At 40.5% G+C, this 16,177-nt stretch overlaps 1 protein-coding gene across 6 annotated transcripts in view; it reads right to left on the bottom strand.

Annotated features, from left to right (window-relative positions):
* The window catches only part of LOC116783262 (regucalcin), an 84,624-nt gene that overhangs the window by 53,857 nt on the left and 14,590 nt on the right, over nucleotides 1-16,177 (bottom strand). For 5 of the 6 annotated variants that reach the window (XM_032680651.1, XM_032680653.1, XM_032680652.1 and 2 more), the window contains exon 2: nucleotides 12,689-12,741. The exons of the other annotated variant lie outside the window; for it this stretch is intronic. The gene's annotated coding sequence lies outside the window, so the exon portion shown is untranslated. The remainder of the gene's footprint in view (nucleotides 1-12,688; nucleotides 12,742-16,177) is intronic. 6 annotated transcript variants of the gene reach the window in all.

Genomic DNA, 16,177 nt, shown 5'->3' with positions numbered 1-16,177 from the left:
GAATAAGGTATTTAACCTGGGGGAGAAGACAAACAGACAGAGGACTGTGGATGGGACATCAAAGGATGTCATTTGCACCACTTAAGCAAGATATAAAATTCCATTACATAACAATTAATTTCACATTAATTCACCTTCTCAGAGCTCAGGCAACATGGAGGAAGCAAGGCAGCCATGCTGTATATGAAGACCACTGTCTAAGAAAAGAGTGACACCAAAAATGAAAAGCCCCAAACACCACAGGACTTCACTTCCAGCTAGCGATGTAAGGCGGCTTGTGCAGATGAAGAAACTTCCATGAATCTATTGGACAAAAGCTGTTTTACATGTAGAAGGCACTTGGGTCAGAAGGACTTATCTTTGTACCTGTTTTGGGGGTACCAGACTTGAAGTTTACTGCAGGGCAGCAAGGGGAGGTCTAGAAGACTACTTTCATATTGCCAGCTCATGAAATTTAAAGGCATGGATTTTAATCAAGAGCAAATAAAATAGTATTGCCTATTCAAGAGCTTGTACTCCAGCAGCCAAACTCAGCCCTCTGGAGCATACAACTTTCCCTAAAAAGAGGAGGTTCTGCCCATGGCAACATCTTCTCTGCTGGCAGCCTTCAGTTCCGAAAAGCCTGGCGTACAGGCTATTAGGCATCATGCAAGACCTTGGGAGACAACAGAAAGATGCATCTAGGTGTGCTGAGCAGTATTCTCCACTTCCATTTCTTACCAAGAAATGCAAGTGCTTGCTGCTTGCTTTGTTTTTATGTTCAGATGAATTTTTGAGCAGTTGTTAAAAGATGCTGAAAGCTTATGGCAGGTGATTCCCATCTCTTACAGTCTATATAAACATGCAGCAATAAAACCTTTTCACTCTGTACTAAAGACAGCTATCTTTAGAGCACAACATGAGCATTCAATTAAATTAAGGTCAAACATGACATTGAGAGAGACAACTACAAGAGGGAACACCCAGGAAGCCTGGACTTCTGCCTGGGCAACTGGGAAAAAAGAGCAGAGATGGCTACTTCAAAGACAGCTTGCACAGAAATGGCAAGTGTAACAAAAACCTCAGAACAGAAAGCACACCTCTGCCAACAACTCCATAGGAGGGGAAAAAAAAAACCAAACCAAAACTAAACAAAATTAAAAAGCTGTTATTTCAGAACTGGATTTGTAGCAGCTCAGGCGAGAGATTTACACCTCCATCATAGCAGACAGAAACAGAAAAAGCAGTCACTCAGGGTAAAAAGCCCTGAATAGTAATAGCACTGGATTCCTGCCTGATTTTCTTGCAGCAATATTAACCACGACAGGAGTGAATAAAAGCCCACAGAGCTACAACAAATCACAGGTGCGCTGCATTCAGCAAGACGGGTTATTAAAGTGACCAACAGGATACAAGTTCACTGTAGGCCCCCACATGATGCAGGAGGAGTACACCTCACCACCATTCAACAGGACCACCTCTACAGGGGGGTTCACTTTTGTTTTTAACAGGGAACCCCTTTGCTGTATCCTTGCGTACACTGGGACTCCCACACAACTTCCAGTTTGCTTCCACCCCAAAGCATGAGAGCTCATCAGAAAGGCTCCCTGATAACGATGTTTCCATTCCCTAACCACTACTGAGGGATCCCAAAGTAACATCCATTCTGTGGTAAAGGTCCCGCATCACTTCTCCTGCCTTTGTAGAATGTGGAAGAATCGGCAGCCTCTCAATTCAGGAAAATGGGAGATGCAAAGCCAGAGCCCCCCACATGGCGAAAATTGATGTCAGCCTTTCCCATCTTCAGTCCAACACCCCCAAAGCAGTCCAGCACCCTTCAGTTTATCCAGGTGTTTTCCAAATATGCATGCTAAACTTCTTGTTTGAATTTCCAGAATTCTAGTTTTAGCACTTAAACTTTCTAGCCATTCCAATATAAAAGCTACAAAAAACAGAGAGTGTAAAGCAACTCAACACTGAAATGTTCTTGCAGATCAAAAGAGCTAAGTGGCTCCAGCCTCTTCAAAATGCTCCCCAAAAATCCTTATTTCTCAGTCATGGACTCGTGATTCTCACTACCTTAGAAGGCAAGCAGGGGTGCTTCAGCTGTGGATTTGAAGAATGCTGAAGAATTACAGTAAAGCACAGATCACCTTAAAAATTATCATTAAACATACAAACATAATATACCTTGATCAAAAGCACTTTTCCCCCCCTTTAAAAAAGAATCCACCAAAAAATCCTCAGGAGGATTAACAGTTTATCAATCACTTGTATGACAACATATAGAAATTTCAAAGATGCTGACCTCCAGGGATTTTGTATATGAAAATCGAAATACAGAAGTGACATTAAGAAATGATCATGTACCAAGGAAAAAGATGCTCAACTCTCCAGGCAACTACTGCAATGGAACATTTGCTGGCATCATTTTTAATATCAATTACTAGAGTTATTCCCAAACTTGAACCACATTCAACACCTGTTGCACTTCTGACTTGGCAAGCCATGGCTGCATGGTTATCCCCAATCTGTTGAAACAGCTTAAGACAAGAACCACAACTTCAAAAAGAGAAAATGGTTTCATTCCCTGCTGTCACCTAAACACACAAATGCAGCTCAAGATGCCCTGAACCCTTTCAGATGTTCAACCAAAAACAATCCCAGGAAAACCTCAGCTACAGACAGCAACATCGCACTGCCGGCTTTCCCGGGCTTCTGGAAGGCTACTTTACACACTGGGAATTTTGCCCTGGAGCCAGAACCAATGCTTGTATCCAATATATCACTGCACTTTTAAGGAAAGCCAGGAAAAAGCAACACTGTACTCACCTAGCTGAAACTAAACACGGAGCCCAAGCTAAGAGTAATCAGTATCTCTGCCAGCACGTGCAAGAATCTGACTAAGAGCGTAACACTGCTATTTCCAAAAATCCAAGGGATATGTTTTATAATTAACGATTTCTAAAATGTTTGCTCCTTTCTGCTTATTCAGATGTCTGCATTGTTGAAGTGAACAAGAAATAGCCACTTGCCTCTACCACCATTCTCTCCTCTCCTCGAGGAAAATGAATGTTGCACTGACTCAAGGCACTTCCCCTTTCTGAAAACCTGGTTACTATGCATTACTCAAAAAAAAAAACAAAAAACAAAACCAAAACAGTCAAGCACCATACATAAACAGCAGATAGTTAACAACATTTCAGAGCCTTACCCAAAGCAACACCTCATTTCAAATACTTTTGAGTTTACATCAGAATAAACAATTAAATTTACCAAATAAACTATTAAATTTAGCCTCTTTTTCTGACACATTCCTGAGGATAGCTCATCAGTTACAGCAGAAATAAGGATGAGATATTGTAGAGTCTGAATTTGTACAGCATATTAGGCAAGACATCAGTGACAAGCGCACAAAATGAATCCTTAAAGCCAGCCAAGACTTCTGAACAAAACAGTATCTCCAAGGAGTAGAGTAGCCAGTATCTCTCCTGGCTCCAGTTTGTTGCAGAGAAAGGTTAAACATATCCATATGCTACTCAGTACCTGTTAGGACCTATACAGAAGGAAAAAGCAACGAAGAAATTCAAGGAACTGTTAAGCAAATACATCCTAGACCTGTGAGATTTTATTTCTTCACATCTTAAAATAGCCTGACAAAAATGGAATTGGCCACAGCACTATGGAAATTTTCAAGTGGGACAAAAAATAACCTACTTTCTTTATCTTATTAGAAAGAAAAACAGCATCTATGTATGAAAACCAAATGACAAGCTACATGCAAATTTCAGATTAAAATTCTGTACTTACATTTTTACAATATGGCTCGTCTACCAAAAAAAAAAAAAAAAAAAAGGCAAAGACAGTAGGTAGCAATTTCCAAGTCTCCAAAATGTGGTTTATGTAACTGTTAAATTTAGATTAGGAAGAAAATTATCTTGAAAGGTCTCCAGGAAATGTAGTACAGTAAAACCATTTAAATAGGTCAGATTTCATAGTCAACTGCCAGGGAAATTATGAAATATGAATAGAGTTAATACAACCTTTCAAATAACTAAAGGAAGAGAGATCACTTGTGTTTGGGGTTTTTATTATTATTTTTTAATATCCTATCCAATCTCACAAAAAGGCTATATAAACTGGAAAAAACACCCACTTGGAACCTGGTTTAGTAATATTTGCTGCACTGAAAAGGCTTGAAAGGTTAAACAATTCGCAGTAAACCATGTTCAGCAAAAGGAGTAACAACCCTAACCATTTTGTGATTGCTTCTTTATTTAATTACAACTAGAAAATTTTTAAAAACTAGTAATATACCCAAACCCTATTCAAGAACCCCATAACAGAGTAACTACATCTATCCTATCCCTCCCTCATGCCCAAAATAAAATATTCAATTATTCTCTGAAGATTGTACTGGGCCTACCACAAAATAAAACTTGTCTTGCTACTATTTCATATTAAGTCTAGATTACCATATTAATCTGTAATTCAGCAAAGGAGGGATGCACCAGGTTTTAGAAGCAGTAGTACCAGCAATAGCCAATTCCTTTGTCATTAGGCAATAAATAATTGTAGCAGGCAAGGAAGCACACATTACAGAAATCTGGCTAATAACATGGATCTGTATGAAATGCAATAGCAACAGGACACAGTCTTGACCTCTGTTTTCCTTGTATGTTACGTTTTTATATAAAGTAATCTGGCAGCTACCACGAAGGTACTGGGGGTTTAAGAATGAGAAGAAAAAAAAAATCCAAAACATCATCTTCTAGCATGACTTCTAACCTGAAATAGTACAATCCTGGACTGAAGTCAGCTGATAGATCATAAAAGTAGGATGAAGAAACCCCAAATATAATCCCCTGCACACGTTCATTCGTGCATTATGGGCCAAAAGGGAATCCTGACAATATTTTGTGTACCCTTCTACCACAACGATCCATCATTCAGTCTATTGCAAAGCACTTAATACCCATCATTTTGCCTTCTGTGTATAAAAAGAAGGTAAGTGATGCTACTTCACATTTATAACATGCTTTGACAATACAATAAAATACAGCACACCCCAAGTTCAGCTGCACAGAAGTGCAGCTTTTAATTTCTGGTGCTGCATCCATGCATTGACCCACTGCGAGGGCAGGGGGGCAGATTTATACCAGAGGTCTTCAGCTAAATTGCCTCATGCCAAGCTGCTTGTTAAAAATCAGAAATCCGTCTCAGAATAGCAAGTCACCAGCAACACGTGCAGTGCTACCATTATCTCAGCAGAAACTCTCCAAGAGGCTAGAAAGAATTTAAATTGTGCTGTCTTCCCAGTGCTTTCTGACACCCAGTAGTGAACCAGCAGCCTTATTTTCATCTTTGAAGCAAGCTGCACATGTTGGCCTGTACACAGAGCAACCAGGTAGGCCAGGCTGACATGGAAATACTTCTGTTCATTGAAGATTGCAGCTTTAGCACTAGCATCCTGAAAAAGATACTGATCTGGGCAGAATCAATTTAAAAAATATAAACAACATCAGACTGTCATTAATTCAAGCAAATACACCACTGAATATGTGGTTCTGAGGTACTCTGCTTCAGTCCTCATTATCAGTTTTCTGGTCCTGAACATAGCATTGGTTTTACACCAGCTGTTTATTAACAGGATTATTGTTTTCCTAAAACAGCAGTAGAGATTTGGACACAAAAAAAATTTATTTCCTTCAAAATACCATATTGAGTTTGAAAGAAAACCTGCTTTTAACATAAAAAGAAAAAAGAAGAAAAAAGCACTTCCTTCCCTAGAACCACAACCAGTCTGGTCTTGCCTGGCATCGCCACGCTCACAGTCTGAAGCGTGTCTGCCTAGCTGCAGCCTGGTGAACACTCCTCACCCACCTCCCAGCGACTTGCTCTCCTCCCAGCATCACTCCCAGGCAGGGAAAGTGCTAAAATGAGGGCATGTCCCTCAGGAAAGGGAGCCACGGCCCTCAGCAAGGTACTGTGCTCGGTATGGCTGCCTGTACAGCAGTGGGGTGTCACACCCCTTTCTGCTACTCCAGCGAGGCCCATCTCACTGCCCTGGGCTATTCCCTGGGACACCAGCAAGGTCCCCAGTATGAGGAAACAAGGAGCAAGTTCCCAGCGGGAAAATCACAGTGACATTAAACACACAAGCACCACCCTCTCAGCCATCACAGGGCAGTCAATGCCAGAGGTCAAAGGGGCCGGCAGGGCAGGCAGACCCACAGGGCAGGGAGGAGCATCATGTTGACAGAGTGAAGCCATCACAGCTCTCACTTCCTCAGGCCAGCATCACACAAACTGTCTCTTGTCAGGCTGTTGGAAACTCCAGGGCAAATACATGATCCCTGAAGGAAATGCCAAGGAAGAAGGGGCCAACTTGTATAAGGCCCTCTAACTATGCACCTGCACCAAGTGCCAGAGTAAAAGCACCTACGCCAGTTACGTGTGCTCAGGGTGTTTGTCTGCTTGAAAGGGCCCTCAGCACAGGAGACAGTTACTGATAGTGTGTTGTTTGTTTTACAGGGCTTCCTCAGAAGAAATCTCATACCTGACTTAACACTGAGGCATCCAATAAGAAGAGACAAAAGAAAAACCCCACAAGCCCACTTACTCAATGAAATGAAGCTAATGACAACGTCTGCTTTGAAGAAAGACTGATGTGGATGTACTGCTACTAAAAATGGACCAGCACCAGGTCATCACACCCAGTGTGACAAGTAGCTGGCTGCCCAGGCAGTTCGAAGACAGCCGTGTGTACTGTATCTGCAAGGAGACTGCAGTCACGGGTGCACCAGGCAGGAGCAGCACACGCTTCACCAATATGACTGAGCAGAAATACCTCTGAGCGTTTAGCTGGGCTTTCTATTTTAAGAACTGATATGATTCACGTTACCTTGGCTCTAAGTGTTTTGCAGTCTTTACCGTATCTACCCGCACGATAAGCTCGTGTTAAGCAAGCACTGAAAGCTCTGACATTTCAGAGCTGCAGCACAGAGCAGCCATACATCACGCAGGGAGCCTCCGGCACACCAGGCAGCTGCATCCAGGTCTCCCAAACACATATCCTGCGACCTTGCCACTCACTGCCCTTCCTGCTGATGCACATGCAGAAACAAACAAAAGAAAAATCAGGAAAATCCCTGTGATGCACTAAGTCACTAAGTATTGTCCTGCTGTTGTTGCACAGTGATAAAATTGTGGGAGTGGAGATGGGAATTAAAAAAAAACCACAAAAACAAACATCGAAGTGTCATTAATTAATTGAAGATTAAGCAATAACCAGTATTAGACTAGTTCAAGTGAAGCCCCACTTTCCTCCATCTGCCTGATGCTGCCAGCAGTTGCCCACTTGTATCTGTTTCTCTGCTCTTCAGCTGTACTAATGCATGCCTTCATGATAAAAGACAGGTAAGGAACACAGGCAAGAAACATTATCAAAGAAGGAAGGATCTAGAAATGTATGCCCCTATTTGGGATTATGAAAAACAACTTTCCTATTAATAGCATAGGCAAAAGTTCTCATACCCTACAAGATACTTGCTTAAAATAATCAGTTAATTTTCAGTGTTCTTGTTTTGTTCTTCCCAAATCTCAAATAAAAGAATCAACAACAGCAGCCTGCAATAAATATTTTATGTGTTTTGACTAATTTATTTCTTACTTATAATGCTTTGAAGAGGCTAACCGCTTTACTGGAAAATTTTGCTTCACTAACAAAACTTGAGGATTGTGAAAGGCAGAAAACATCAAGATGCATCTTCATACTCTACTCAAAGAAAGCAAAAACACAAATATTTTCATATAGGAAACATTAAGTTGATAATTTCTTTCCTTATCTGACAAAAAATGGTTTTCATTTACAAGTCGAAATAAACAACCTGGATACTAAAGTTTTCCTCAAGTAAAAAGAGTGCACTGAGGGTGCACTATCATTGGATAGAAACAATTAAAGGGAATGTACTGTCACAGCCAGAACTCTAAACAGTGTTAGGAATATTTCACATCACTGGTTGAATACTAAGATACTACTATATTTTTTAGCATTTCTCATAATATGTATATATGTGGTTGCACTATTATTTTGGTTCTCCATGTCAAAACATCACAGCATGAGCAAACATTTACTGTAAGATTTCTTAAAATACTTTTTAGTTTAAAAAACTTTTTAAAAGAGACATCAAAATCTGTCTTAATAACTAATGAATTAAAATTAATTTTAATATCTGGTCAATTAATTTAATGTTATGTTCTACAATCCGTAACATACAACATGTCAAAGGACAATGAGAGGTCATTTAGTCAAACAGATTTAAAATAGATTTATAAAAACATAAATACCATTCCAGATTTCTCTAAATCACCGAATTGAGATGGGAAAAAACATTATGAAAGAGATACTGTGGCCAATCGATGTTTGGTCATTTTTATGTAAAGAGTAGAGGCAAAAAAATTAAATTACTACTTTTCTCTGTCATAACACAAGGTGCAGCATTGACTAAATAAATAGCAAACTTGCCCACTGGGGCTGACGCCGCCCTGAAAAGAGGAACCAGAGGATGATTGTATTTGCCCAAGGTTTCTAAAATGTCCTGTCTTGTTAGGGAAAGCAGTCAAGAGATGCATCTCAAAAACCACATAAGGTTCAGTTTCTCATCAAATGGCCAAGCTGAATCCATAGCACTTCTATATTTTTTTAAATGAGGGGAGGCACTGATCAGGACTGACCATTAACATTCCTCTAAATTCCTCTCTCCTCTTCCTTCCAGTTGAAATAATAAACAAGATTTAAATGAGTAAGACTAGATCACCACTTATCTACTGTTCCTAGTAGAAAGCGTGTCCTTCTTAAGCTGTGTTGAAGCTGATAAGTAGATGGAGGTGGCTTTTTTTGGCACAGGAGAAAAGGTGTCAAACCACAGGGTGGATCACAGAGCATGGGGACTTGAACAGGTGGAGTATGAAAATACAGGAGAATGCTATTCTTTCCATCCTGTGAGGACAAGGAACTATCACAGCTGACCTTCCCAAGCAGCTGGGGTGTGAGATAAGGAGTCTGACTCCAAAGCAGGTCTCTTTGTCCACTCTGCAGTCCTGTACTGGGAATAATGGAAATGCCTGCAAGCCACAGAAGTAGAGAGGTGTTTCACCATATGTGTATTCATAGGTAAGAGCTACAAGGTGTTGCAGCTGCTGCAACTGAATCCCATGTTGTCAAGAGTACTAATAAAATCTCTGCTGAGAAACAGGGAGAGAAAAGAGATTTCAACCGAAAGTACAACTATAAAATTGAACAAAACAAACAAAACCACCTTTACAGCAGCATCACTCTTAAGACTGTGATGCAACATAAAACCTGCAGTTGTTTGTACGTGCAACTCCACCTGGTCAGTGAGGTTTTCATAAAGATGTAAAGAAGCTTCCTTCTCTGCAGGCTCTTACCTCGCACAGCCATAGGACATGGGGCAGGCTGTAGCTCTATGAGTTATCAGGGGCTCTGCAGTTGAGAGAAGGCACAGCCAAGCACAGTGCACAGACTGAGGCAGAATAAAGCCATCAAAGACTCCTTTTCTGCCATCCACCTCCCCAGCTCTGCAACAGCACAAGTGACAGGTCATTCCCACTGAAGCTGCGATCTGGGAGCAGTTAAGGTGCTGTCCATCTGCTCCCTTGGACATCCCTGCCAGGGAGGCCAAGTGCTGTTGCCTATCCCAACACGAACTATGGCTTCCAGTTAATGCATACACAGCTACACCACAGCACCTGCAAGACACTTTTAAAAGGTATGAAGAAGATGAAAACGCACACATTAACTGAACACCTTTAAAAATACTTGGGCATTGCCAAAATCACCTGTAGCAGAAACTATTGCAGGATGAGAACAGCAGAGAGAACTGTACACTGATGCAAGAGAGGCATCCTTCTGGCAAGGCCTAAGAGCAAAGGTGACAAATACCAATACAAGCCTGTCTGGTTTCATTTGCTACGCCCACTTGGCTACACGGAGAAAGCTTTGTGGATGAGCAACACTAGTAGATCACTCATTCGGGCTAAGAGCAAGGGAGCCTCTTGTAGCTCCCCTTCCCACCACTGGAGAAGTATTTGCAGAATGTGAACTTCCAACTACAGCTGTAAGGAAAGCATGCCATGGCCTTAAGGTATGACATTAAACAGACTGAGACTAGCTGAAAAAGGAGGACGCAGAACAGGAGAGATCTGTCATAAGTGGCAAAGAGAAGCAAACAGAATTAAGAGGCTGCTCACTGCTTCTCATGGCCCAAAGACAAGGCACACAAAAAGTTGCAGAACAAACTTCAAAGGAAAGTAATTAAGTGAAGAAAAGAAAAAAAAAGCCATTTTGTACAAAACTACTTAGAGAAACTCCATGCTACATGGTATTGCAGAGGTTGAAAAGCAAGCAGATTGAAGAAAATTAGGCAACTGGAGAACAAGGACTATTAAACACAACATGTCATGCCAATCTGCTGGAAATCCCCAAGCCAAAATTTTACAAGAAACAGAGTCTATAAGAGCTTTATAATGCTTTCTTTCCCTTCCACTGTTGACCATTATCAGAGACAGCAATTGGCCTAATGCAATAAGGGAGCTCATCTGAAACCAGACATACTCATAACTCCTAATTCATCTCTGTGGGATGGATTTTATTGTTTTTTAATATATCACTTCCTAACTTGACCTCTGTGGGCTACAGATCAGATAGGTGGTCTATAGGGCCATGATAAATACTGAAATGAGTATGTTTATCAGACAGTATTTTGATTACAATGAGCACAACTAGCAGAGATTCTGCCAGTTGACATATTGTTGCCCTGAAGAGTTTGTTAATTGCTGTTCACTGTAAAGAGCTATTTTGGTAAAAACTATTAAGTAAAAGACGAGATCATTTTTAGTGTGCTTGAGTTGTTGATTTTTTTTTTTTTTTTTAAAGAGAAATCAAATAAACATGTTGTAAAAATATATGCCACATGCAACTTAGGGCACTATCCATTCAGGATTTTCTTTTGGGTTCTTTCCGAATCTGCAGAGGTTCAACCCCTTTAATAACTAGGCTTCCAACTCCATGTCTGAAGTTTAAGAATCAACTACACTTTCATTTTCTTCCATTTTTCCAAATCTGGATAACTAGCACAGCATTCTCATGTGATTCCTACAGGTTTATTATCTCAAACCTTTCCAAGATACACATCTGAAGTTATTCTATCTCTCTCCTCCCTCATAGGGAAATAACCCAAAACCTCCAGCCAGCATTGTACTGCTGCATGCTTGAATTTTGCAAGCTAAACTCTTAAAAACATACTTAAACTACTCAGAAAAATGTAACCATGCTTAAACTTTTGTCTGTAAAGCCCAAACATGACAGTGATCCATCTTATCAGAGCCATTAAATTCCTCTATCTGAGGTCATACTTTCCAACTGCAATGGCAACGCACAATGCATCACAGAATCAGGTGGGAGGAGAGGCTGATACTGGTTTTGTGTAGAAAAGAATTGCTAAGCCCTGACCCCTTGAAGACAAAGAGATGGTGCAAGAGTAGTCAAGGCCAAAGCTCTATTTGCAGAAAATCAATGGGTTATGCACAATAGCAGCTGCACTCAGATGTTCACAGCTCAGCTGGAATCTGTAGATCTGGTCTCTAAATTCAGAGTATCTGACACTGAAAACTAGGGAAGAAAAAAAAAAAAACAACAAAAAACCACTCCCCTCTCCTCTTTTTTTGTTTTGTTTTAGTTTAAACAGTCAAAGCAGAAGAAAGCTTTGAACGAAAAGTCTTGAAATTGAGATGACTGCATCCTTCTCTTTGCCACTCCTTATGATCTTTTTTAACCAGCCAAATGGCTCAGCTTAGCTTCACTTTCCACACCACTCCAAAAGTTGAATAAGTAATAAAACTTATATCAGGAGAGGGCTTTATAATCACGTTAGAGACATGTAAGGGAGACTGGTTACCTCGGTTCACCAGATTGCTTGAACGAGGCTTCATAATGAGGGACAGGTGTTGGCACCAATTAGGAAAACCCAGCTCACCGCTGACATCGGCCCCTCAAAGCACTGACTGCACTTTAATCCTCTAAGCCACATAAAAGAAAAGCAGAGAGTGGGCAGACAAAAAAGAAAAAAAAGAATCTCTGAAAACGCCTCTGCAGAGGATTGAAATATTTTTGCTTACTTAAGGGAAAAAAATAGAAGTGTCACAAAGCTGTAGAAAGTTCACTATGAAGTGCCTTGAGTACATAAAAGAATCTAAACCTTCTGCACAACTAGACTTTTTAATTTTAGGAAGGGTATCACTGTGTATATTATGCATTCATCACAACTATCAGAATTTATATCCAGAAAAGAAGAACAGAATAAAAAGGAGTAGAAGCAGCACATGTAAATATTGTGGTAAGATAAAATTATTCCATCTATGCCTACCAGCCTTCCAAGTATTATGGGATACATCAAGGTAGATTTTAACTGAGATTATTACACAGAGTTCTGCAGGCTGAAATCTTATTGTTAACAGCTTCTTTTATGACTTTCTCCCCTTTAAAAGACTTTTATTTCTTTAAAATTCAAAAAGCTTTCATTTAAAACGTAATATCTGAAAGTTGAAGGTATATAGGTTCAATTTACACATTGTAAACACCAACATACACATTTATTTATTTTTAGGTATCAGTTCCTCCTTCACTTACATGCCAGGTCACGAGGTAGATGTTTTCGCTTCCACTGATGACATCACAAGCTCCTAAAAAAACGAAAGGAGTGCTATTTAGGTAGTAGAAGTGACAACAGGCATTTCAAGTTTGAGCTACAATTTAATTTTTGGCAAGTAAGTGAAGGGTGTATTATCTTTTTATTGCAACTTTCACAAGTAAATGACACATCCATAATATAAAGCCTTAAATTTCATAATTCTCACTTTAATATGTGGAAAAACAAAATGTATCAGCTATATGTGCATGTACTACAGTATAAATGCAGTGAGTACTACAATTAAAAATAAATTTGAAAGAATAACCTCAAAGTTGATTTTGTCACCCTCCTAATCTGAATGGGAACCGACGTTACCAATACCAACAAAATGATATTTTAATTAGTATGTTCTCTATCCTGTTTTGAGAATACAAAAAAACTCCACCAAAACCCAAAACACCAAGCACGTTCAGATAGCTGAGATAGCTGCACACTTATTCAGCTGGCTTAAGGGGTTGATTTCTCCAAATACACTGATGCTTTCGTCATTCAAGAGGGTCTTCTATGAATCAAGCATGTTTATAAATGCATAGGAAGACAAACAAAGTAAGTATAGAGGGAAAGCTCCATGTGGCTCCTCATTTAATTCTTCACAACATTCCTTCAGACCTCTCCTTGACAATCCCAGATAGCTCAGCTTCCCTGGCAGGGATTCTGCTTACTCACCCTTTTTAATCTAGTCCCAAGACTTGAGCAGTACTAAGTAAGGGAACAGAAGGAATTTTTGCCTCTACCAACTGCCCCATTCCCTTCCTGCAGGATCCAGCACATGTATGTTTCGTGCCCTATTGTAATGTACATGGCAAAAGCATTAAAGTCGTTACACCCAACAGATTAGTTGCAGCTCCTCAGAGATGTCAGCAGCTCGACCAGGGTCTGTCCTAGCAGGCAGTCTGCCCCATGCCTTGGAGTAAAAAGTCAAAAAAGCAGGAGAGCTATGAGCTGGGGAAGAAAGTATTAGAGAGCAAAAATTCAAGTAAAACCCAAGGAACCGATAACTGCATACCCTGCCAGAAGAAAAAGAATAAAAAACGGGGGAGATGACAACGTTTTTCTAACCAAAGTCAGGCAGTTTCTGGCCAGAGTGTCAGCACCATGCTCTAACATTTGTGCTTCTCCACCCATCTGCAGTACAAGAAAAGGATACAACCACCCATCCACTGAGGAGTGGCACAGATCCCATTACTTATTACAGCTATTGTTGCTCAACTTAAGCTGTGGCATCAAAGGAAAACATTTCCTTGGAATCTGAGGTGGGGGAGGCGGGGAGGCAGAGGAAGAAGGGGAACACACAATATATTATAGCTCCTGTATGTTGACTGTACAAAATTTTAAAGTTTTGGCTACATTAATTTTCTTTGATTTAGTTTTGTCTTTGGGGCTTTTGTGTTTTTGTGTCTAGTTGGGGTTTTTTGGGGGGGAGGCAGGAAGTCCTTGGTTGGTTTGGGGTTTTTCATTTTGTTTTTTTTTTTTAAATCATCCTAGGTTCCTCTTCCCATCTCCTTGACACTCTCTGGCTATACCCCACATTAAGCAATTAACTTTGAGCAATGCAAGAAGATCTGTAGATCAAAGCAGTACCAGAGCCAAGGTTGCTGAAACATGAATCATGTTACGTGGGTCGGGTTTTTAACTCGAGATAAGCATCCTGCCACCACCACCACCACCACCACACACAGAGCCTGAAGCAATCAGCAGGGTCCACAAGCAGGAGACACACTGCACTTGGCAGGAGCATCGATGGGAGCCTCCAGGCTCCATCCAGAGGGACCCAGCTCATGCACAGTAGAAAGACAGTGTGCCCAACAGACACACAGGGAGTGGGAGTGACCAGAGGGACTCACTTTAAAGGCCGAACTGCTGCTCTGCCTGGTATTACTCTGGCTGGTACTCTGCCTCTACCCTCCAGCTAAGAAATGCCAAGAGCCTCACCCACAAAATGCACTGGGGGAGGGAGGGCAAGCGAAGAAAATAAGTAAATAATTAATAAATGGTTGGCTAAGTTTTCCAAACATGACTTTGAACAAATTTTTCTTATGAGATGTTTCATTATGCGATAATTCTTTAATGTTCTGACTGAACCCATTTAATGTATATTTTCCATAGAAACACAAGCAAAGCCCTGGTTGTGGCAGCTCAAATGGCATCATTAAAATGCAACACAGCCTACAACTTTCAAGTGTGAACAAAACCACAGCTTTTGCCTCCCAGCTGAACCACAAAACTAATACATTTTTGAACTCTTCATTAAAAACACATTTATTTGCTCAGTTAAATGCCAAGATGAGCTCTGAAATACTGAAAGGTTAAGATAAAAATTTTTTCCTTCTCTAATCCTTACGGTATACAGTCATAATCTTCAGTTTCAACTTTAGTTATTTCACAAGCATGAAAAAAATACACAAAATAGGATGAAAAGTATAGTTTCCCCCACAAAATACCCTTTACCCCTTCCTTTTTTGAAAACTAGTCTTAACATATCAATTGAGAAACATTAAACTAAGTCACCTCAAATTAATGATTGGGGGCTCTTCCCCAGTAGATAAAAAAAAGGAAGAGGCCCTACAGCCTGGAATGGTGCCAACCTCCCCGTGAACAGCAAGTTCAGAAGCAGGGTGAAGAATGCACAGGAGATGCTCACCCTCCCCTCCACACACACTGTGCCAACAGACACCACACTTGTACTGTCCAGGTGCATTTGAAAAAGTAAGGGGTCAGCAACAGAAACTGTGGCAAGAAGAAACAGAAAAACGAACAAATAATTATAAGAATTAATGAAGAGTGTAGACACAGAAAATAAAACACAGAAATGCACAGTAGCTTTTCATAAATACTGCCTGGAAACTAAGCGTCACCAGGGAAAAAAGCATCAGCATGACTTATTTCTTAAAATACAACTTTTAACAACAGAAGGCCATTTGGAACACAGATCTATTTTTGCAGTTATCACTACTGTTATACTATCACTCTCTCTGTAATTTACCATAGTACTTACCTTCAGTCAAGCCACCAAAACAAGAATTGTGCTGGTTGAAAACAGCACTTCATGTTTTTCTCTTCAACTGTCCCACACACTACACTGTGATTTTAAAAAACCAGAGATGGTCACAGAAAAAAGATGTGCCAGGGTCCTGGAAAAGGGCAGCTAGATAGGACCAAGAGCTCAGACTCTGCATAATAGAGGCTCCACACACTCTCCACGGGAGCCCCTACCACTCTGTGCAACCCTTACTACCAGAAAGCTTGTCCCAGTACTTAAAGTACACATCTCCCTCAGTGCAGCTCAAGCCCTTTACCAAGTCTCTCTCTGCACTGCACTCTGAAGAAATCATCCTTTTCTTCTTTCCGCAGTTAAGCTTAGTGTTCAAACCTGAGGTTAACTCTTTTGTCAGTACATCCTTGTCGTTTCTCCAAACTAAATAAAACCC

The sequence above is a fragment of the Chiroxiphia lanceolata genome, chromosome 2 (assembly GCF_009829145.1).
Source record: "Chiroxiphia lanceolata isolate bChiLan1 chromosome 2, bChiLan1.pri, whole genome shotgun sequence".
Taxonomy (NCBI): Eukaryota; Metazoa; Chordata; class Aves; order Passeriformes; family Pipridae; genus Chiroxiphia; species Chiroxiphia lanceolata.
Note: the sequence above shows the minus strand (reverse complement) of the source record. Positions and strands in the feature narration are given on the sequence as shown.